Source organism: Bidens hawaiensis, unplaced genomic scaffold, assembly GCF_021521415.1.
Source record: "Bidens hawaiensis isolate Kalapana, Puna unplaced genomic scaffold, B.hawaiensis_p1.1 tig00013123_1, whole genome shotgun sequence".
NCBI classification, from domain to species: Eukaryota; Viridiplantae; Streptophyta; class Magnoliopsida; order Asterales; family Asteraceae; genus Bidens; species Bidens hawaiensis.
The window spans coordinates 391,389-398,681 of record NW_027492110.1 but is presented as its reverse complement, the minus strand read 5'-3'; the positions used below and the strand labels follow the sequence as shown (position 1 = coordinate 398,681).

General features: G+C 35.6%; 1 pseudogene; it reads right to left on the bottom strand.

Annotated features, from left to right (window-relative positions):
* Positions 1-2,724: 2,724 nt before the first annotated feature.
* LOC143543490 (uncharacterized) lies at positions 2,725-3,489 on the bottom strand (annotated as a pseudogene).
* Positions 3,490-7,293: the final 3,804 nt, after the last annotated feature.

Below are 7,293 nucleotides of genomic sequence, written 5' to 3'. Positions count from 1 at the left end.
ATTGACATCATAGCTTACACTCTGGAAATTAGACTCCTTTAAAGCCAAGCCAAGCTAGCATCATTGCTGCCTACGTACGTTAAACAACAGGCTTCTTGTCTGTTTTGAAGTTTTCTAGGGTACACTTGCATGTTTTGGAGTTTTCCCTTGGTTTAAAGGGCTTATTTTCCAACCGATTTAACATGAGTTTAATGCACAAATATATCTGAGTTAATTACACAAATTTCCATATTTATTGGTTCTTGATGCACCTTTGGGTGTAACATCTGTACTTTTATTAGATCAGTGATGGATTCGGTTGCAGAATTTGATCATGGATTATTTTCATAATTTAACACATGAATGTGTTGCTTCAACTTTTATAAATGCCGAAGAAACGCCGTTCAAATATGGTTATTTTTTTATCATAAGTATGCAGGTGCAACTAATGTTTTGGGTATTTACTAAATTATGGCTTAGTGCCGGTATCATAATTACGAATCTAATTAATATTGATCGAATTTATGTCGCTTTGATCATAAGTTTTATGTGTGTCAATACCTTTTTGGACGTGTATAGATTTTTTATGGTTTAGTGTTAGTGTTGTAATGAACTTAACCGATATAAACTAAATTCGCACCGTTGCAATGTGATGGGTTTTGTAACTTAGTTAATTAATATTAAATATCATATTATTCTAAATCGTATAATATTCTTTCAAAGTTATAATATATCATAGCATCACGGGCCATCTTGCTTAGTGGTATATAGCATGTCACGTGTAGACTCGAAAAATAACGTTATAACTTATTAGAATGAGTTATAACTTATTAGAATGAGTGTACTTTTTTATAATAACATACAACAATTGATTATATAAGGGTTTATATACCATCTTAAACTTCTCATGTTATGATACATTGATCCTATATTCTACTATTCTAGTATGATAGTTAAAAGAAGTAATATTTTACAACTTAATACATTTATAAAATTTTACGTTTTGTTTTTGTTTCTTTTTTTCTTATTGTCACCATCATAAAAGAACATCTAGTTTGGCAATTTGTATACGGTATACCCTTATTATCTAGTCTTCTCCCGTGCCCAGTACTTCATACTCGCCTTTATTCAAAGACAACAGTCTACAGTCTACATGATGGGCTGAAGTCGAACAAAGACTTCATAAATCACAATAAAATAAAATCATAACATCAATTCATAATGTGTGTATATATATATAAACATGGTTTGCATCCTTGTTAATTGCCTAAACCAATATTAATTAACAATATTCTGTCAATTGCAGGCGCGCACTTGGAGCTGAAATAGGAAGATGGAGAAGAAGAGACGTGTGACTGTTTTAATCTTTACTTCCTTCTTCTTAATCATTTCATTAACCAGTAAGTATATATAATTAAATAATAAACACATACATACAATATATATAGTCATATAGATATGCTTCAATAACTAATATATATCAATATTCTCTTTGAAACAGACGGAGCTGCTTTACCTAGTCCACCACACTATAATAGCCCACATGGGAAGCAATCACCTCGTCCACCAAAGAATATTGGTTCACCGCCGCCACGGCGCCACCTCCACATAACCAGCGGCAAACAGGCCGCGGCTACATCACTTATGGAGCTCTGCAGCCTAACACTCCTGCCTGTAACGCCAGTATACGTGGCAAATGTGGAGCAGCTTATAATGTAGGAAGAAGGTGCAAGTCTACAAGCTACTCATGTAGGGGTGGTTAATGGTGTTGGTTGTATCATTTGATTACATGTTGTGAAATAAAAGGATATTATCCCATAAGATGTTAGTAAATATGTAATGCAAAAATAGATCAAAGCCCGAACAAGTGGGCCCAATACCCATGGGTTGATAGAAATGGGCCTAGTTTGCAAAGTTGATCCAATGAATCTCATTTGTATCGATATTTAAGATCATACATTTCTTATTAATCAAATATCGTTTGGTTCACGGTTAATTTAAGATCTTACCATAGTATAACAATTAAGAAATTGAAATTTATACAAAATTATATATTTTTTTTGCATGTTACTTATAAACTTTGTTTGGACAAACGGACAATATAGCCATCGAAGTCAAAACTAAAATATTATATAAACAACTAATAATAAGCAAAGAAAAATGAATAGCAATTGCAAAAGTTGTTTTTTTTAACATATATATATATATATATATATATATATTTGACTTTTTAATCCACAAATTCGTCTCTCAACTGCTAAGGCTGGTTGTAGTGGGGTGACCCTCAAGTTAGCTCATCATATTTGGCTTTCCAAACCATTACACCTAGGACGTCAAGGTAGGAAGCCCCTCTGGGTTTCGAGCGCTACGGTCTTGAGGGAAAAATAGTTTTAATCCTGCCACTCACATTTTCATACAAAAGGTGAAAAATATCTATATCACTCATGTTTGAACTCAGTTACTTAGTGTACAAAAGGTGAAAAATATTAATTCAAATGAACTATATATGCGCATATTCAAAAAAATTATAATTCACTATAAGCAAAATCAACGCAAGGAAAATTTTTTGAAAGATATACAATCTCCATTCCGTTTAATAAAAAATGATACTTGAATCATGTTCCATCTATCTTCTCAATGAATCATGAGAATAAATAGAAGAGTAATAATAAATCCAAATCTTTCTCCCTTTAGATATAGAGTTCTTGCATTATTCTGTGATCAAAGAAAGCAAAATGTCATAATTTAAGGCATTTTATGTCATTTTGGTATGTATGTGTATATATGTGTGTGTGTAAAGTGACATATTATTATGTGATATATATGTTGGAAACTTACCAAATTAAGTGTTGGTGATGGTGCCGGTGCACTATCATCAGAATCTGTAGGTGTTGGTGGTGCGGGTGGGCTCTTAGCGACGGGTGCGGGTGCATGATGTTTCTTGTGCCTATGCCTATGCCTCCTATGTCTTCTAGGAGCGGGTGCAGGGGAGGGGCTCGTGTCGGGACTGGTGGAGCGCTAACCGGTGTTGGAGCTAGTGTTGGTGGTGGTGGAGTTGGTGCTGGTGGTGATGATGCTGGTACTGGTGTTGGCGGTGGTGTTGCTGGCGCTAGAGCTGGGGAGACCGTTGGTGGCGGAATCACGGGTGGTGGGGTAGATGGTGGGACCACCGGTGGCGGTGTTGGGGCGGGCAATGGCGGTGATGGTGGGATGGAGAAGGGTGGAGTCATTGGCGGTTGTGGTGGTGGGATTTGAGGTGGTGGGACCGATGGGGCGGAAGCGGGAGGTGTTTTAGGGGATGGGGATGGGAGAGGGGTGGCGGGTGGGGGTTGTGTTGGCGGAAGTGGGGTGGTGGAAGGCGGCGGTACAATGACAGGCGTCGTTGTTGGTGAAGCCGCGGGCGATTGGGCATTGGAAACCGCTACCATAAGGCATGTCCAAGCCAGAATACTAGTAATCCACAACATTTTTGGTTATGAGTTGTGTTTTATTGAAAGAATTGTGGGTTTATAACACGTGTAGTGACATGTGTATGGGTTGGTGTTACATGACCTTCATGTGGGTAGTACATCTCTAGTTGGCTAATTGCTTGATTTTGACCTCATAGGTGTAACTTAAACTCCAATTTTGGTAGGTTGGTAATAATGTTTATGATTTTGGTACATATTTGATATCATCATTGGTAGACTTTCTTTATCTACCAAAAGTCAGATTTTAAGGATATTAACCAACTACCTGTAGTGTTAGTACATAGTCTTCATAAGGAGAAATATACACTAATACAAGGTCACACATGACACTAATACAATGTCACACATCTAATTGTAAATTCTATTCTTGTGTTGTCATATTTATGTTACATATAGTTAGTGAACGAGAACAATGTTTTTCATTCATTTTCAGTTTTTGTAATTGTGTTCGAAGTTCAATAATAAAATCGCTCTTTTGTTTTTCAGATCTCATACAAAAAGTTTTAAGAAATGTAAAAGAACAAGAGTTCATCTATAAACAAATGATGATGTTGAAAGCATGATGAATCTTGGATAAAAAGTTTGAATGATGATGATGTGAAACAATAACATGTAGTCAGGTTTGGTAGTTTCTGTTTTCTTGTTTAACCTTAAAAGCACAAAGTATACTATATTTATATTTCCTTTGTACAATATGTATTAGTTTAGTAACTTTAGTACTTTACATTGTTTAAGTAGTATGTTATTTGGATTGAAGCTACTTAGAATCATTTTCTGCTTATTCATGTAATTAATTTATTTTAATTAACAATTTCTTATTTTTTTAATTGTAAAAGCATGTAGTTTTTTATCCCCAATATTTAGTGATGGGACCCGGCCCGGCCCGGCCCATACATCAAGCATTTTTAAATTGCCAAGCCCAAGTCAACTTATAACTAATGGGGTTTGAAAAATGAAAGCCCAATTGTAGCAATTGCTTCACTAACTTCACTTACTATTGGGCCGGCCTGGACATGAGTCTTTATCAGATCTTCATGTATTTTTTTTAGAGTTTGTTAATCATTTCTGTTAGGGAAAAATGATAATTGTGTTTTTATTGGGATGAAAAGTGATTATAACCGATACTTAGGGGGTATTGATGAGTGATGTGAGTTTTTCGATAACAGATTCTAGTGATAAAAAAACACATGATTTACTTATGAACGTGTCACCTTTTAGAGTGGCCATTGTTTCTGAGTCGATCTTAAGTGACTTTTGAAAGAAAGAGGACTGGGAAAGGCCATAATCCTCACCCTAACAATATATATGTTTTATCGAGTTTGGGTGCTAGTTATCGAATCAGTTATGCCAAGCCGTTCATGGCCAAGAACGTGAAAAACCGCAGAGGTGGTGGGCCCATTAACTTTTTTAAGTTATTTTTAAAGTTATGGTTTCTTGTGTTTCTAAAGGATGTTTCTAAGTCACGTTAGTTATTGGTATCCTTGGATGTTCTTAGTGTGACACTTAATGATTCATCAATAATTGAGTATAAGGAGACATGATTGACATATATAGCATTCATGTTTGTTTTCCATTATTTTTCTTAAAATATAAGAACGTGATTCTTTTCATTATTGATTAATTGATTTATTTCCTACCCCACATCCAATGTCATGTATCACGACTTTTTTGTTTTTAACAAGATTTTAACGTGATTAATAAAGAGAGTGCCATTCTTTTCTCAATGTTCATCTTAACCTAATTTTCTCAATTAACTTTGTTTGTTGAATAATAAATAAGAAGCATGTTTTAACGCAGTGGGCCTTCCAGTAACGGGTTTTCTCTAAAACAAGAGATGGTGTGCTAGAACTATCTAGCGATGTCTGTAATAGTGGTCGTCTTTTGCCATTTGATTGCCCTGGGTAGTTGATCTTTTTTAAATTAAAAAAATATTTCATCGTCTTAAAGAAATGCATGCTTGTTTTATATCATTAGTTGAGTTTCTTAGAAAAGAAAACGTGATTAAAATACTATGTAGTTAAAATAACAGAGTGGCAGACATGTGCTACATGGTGTCTTTAGCCATTTGGATTATTGTTAATTTAAATTCCAAAGGGATTCAATCCGGTTCTTATTAAATAATAGATTTTATGTGTTTGGATCAAATACAAAAAAGATTAACTTTCTAAACGTGAACATCAAGTAGAGTAATTATGTAATTACTTTACATAATTACTTTACTTGTACATATAATTACTCTATTTGATGCTCACGTTTAGCACGTTAATTTCATTTGTACGTTAACATTCCCTAGATTTTACTTAGTATAGTCTTTGGCACTATAGTTAAGAACTAATATTTATTAATGTTATAAGGTGGTTCATGTAATGATAGCAAATAATAATTTTATTCAGCCTTAATATTTTTCATTAGTTATCCGCTTGTTATTACTTGTTAATCTTGTAATTAACCGATATGCTTCTTCAGTTACTGCTCGTCACCGTCGCTTGCCCCTCCCTAGTGACTGTAGTAGGATTATGGATACTTGCCAAGTTAGTTACATGATGTATTCGGGTTAAAGAGCAGGGGCGGATCTATAGCTTAAATGAGTGGTTCCTCGGAACCACCCGAGTTTCGAAATAATAGTGTATTTGTATATAGAAAATATTAGAGGAACCACCTTTTAAATTAGAAAGGAACCGTCCTATAAACATTAGAAATGCTAGTCTAGCCGGTAAGGTGTTGGTTTTGTAACATGAAGGTAGAGGTGGTCAAAAAAACCGGTTCGGGAACCGGTTTGCCGGTTTAAACCGGAAACCGGTTTTTACAAAAACCGGTTTTTTAAAAACCGGTTTACAAACCGGTGGTTTGTACTTCGGTTACAATTTTTAGACCCAAAACCGGTTTTCAAACCGGTTAATGAAAAAACCGGTTTTTTTTTAATAACCGGTTTTTATAAACCGGTTAACCGGTTTATAAAAAAACCGGTTTTTTACCGTTGGAAAAAAACCGGTTAACCGGTTTTTTTATAACCGGTTAACCGGTTAAAAACCGGTTTAGACCGTTGTATAACGGCTATATAGCCGTTTTTTTTTTTTTTTGACCGTTTTTTTTTTTTTTTTTACCATTTTACCCCCACAAACATCTATATATAGTTTAGGTTGGGTATTGGTTACATCACACTCGATTATACAACTCCAAACGCTCTAAACGTTTATTTCATACGCGATTATTTTGTTATCTCACGCTCAATTATACCACATTACCACTCCATACGCTCTTATTTCGTAGTCGATTATCATGGCCTCCCAAAGTGCTGCTTCATCCGTCAACATGGGTGCCTCGAACACGGGAGAAACGGTCGTTCGGGTCATCCCCACGAAACGAAACCAAGATGTTTGGCAACATTTCGACCTATGCGAAATGTCTAACGGTAGCCAAAAAGCTCGATGCAAACATTGTTTGAAGTTTTATGGCAAAGATGCAAACTCCACTTTAAAAGCGCATGTACAAAGGCCCTTTTGCAAGGCCTTGAATGACGAATCGGGAAGTAGTTCGCAGCCGGAGATGACGAATCAAGGAACGGTGTTTACGTACGACCTTGAAGCGGTACGTCAAAAGTTTTCAAACTTTGTGATTCAACAAACACTTCCTTTCAACCACTTCGACAACCCTCAATTCACGGAGATGATGCAAAAGTATGTTCAACCACACTACCAACACGTAAGTCGTTCGACCCTTAGAAGAGATTGTCTTAAAGCATGGAAAAACGCTAAATCCGAACTAATTTCATACTTTTCAAACTTACAAACTGGTGTAAACTTAACAACGGATGTGTGGTCGGTACCTAATGGTTCGCCCGACT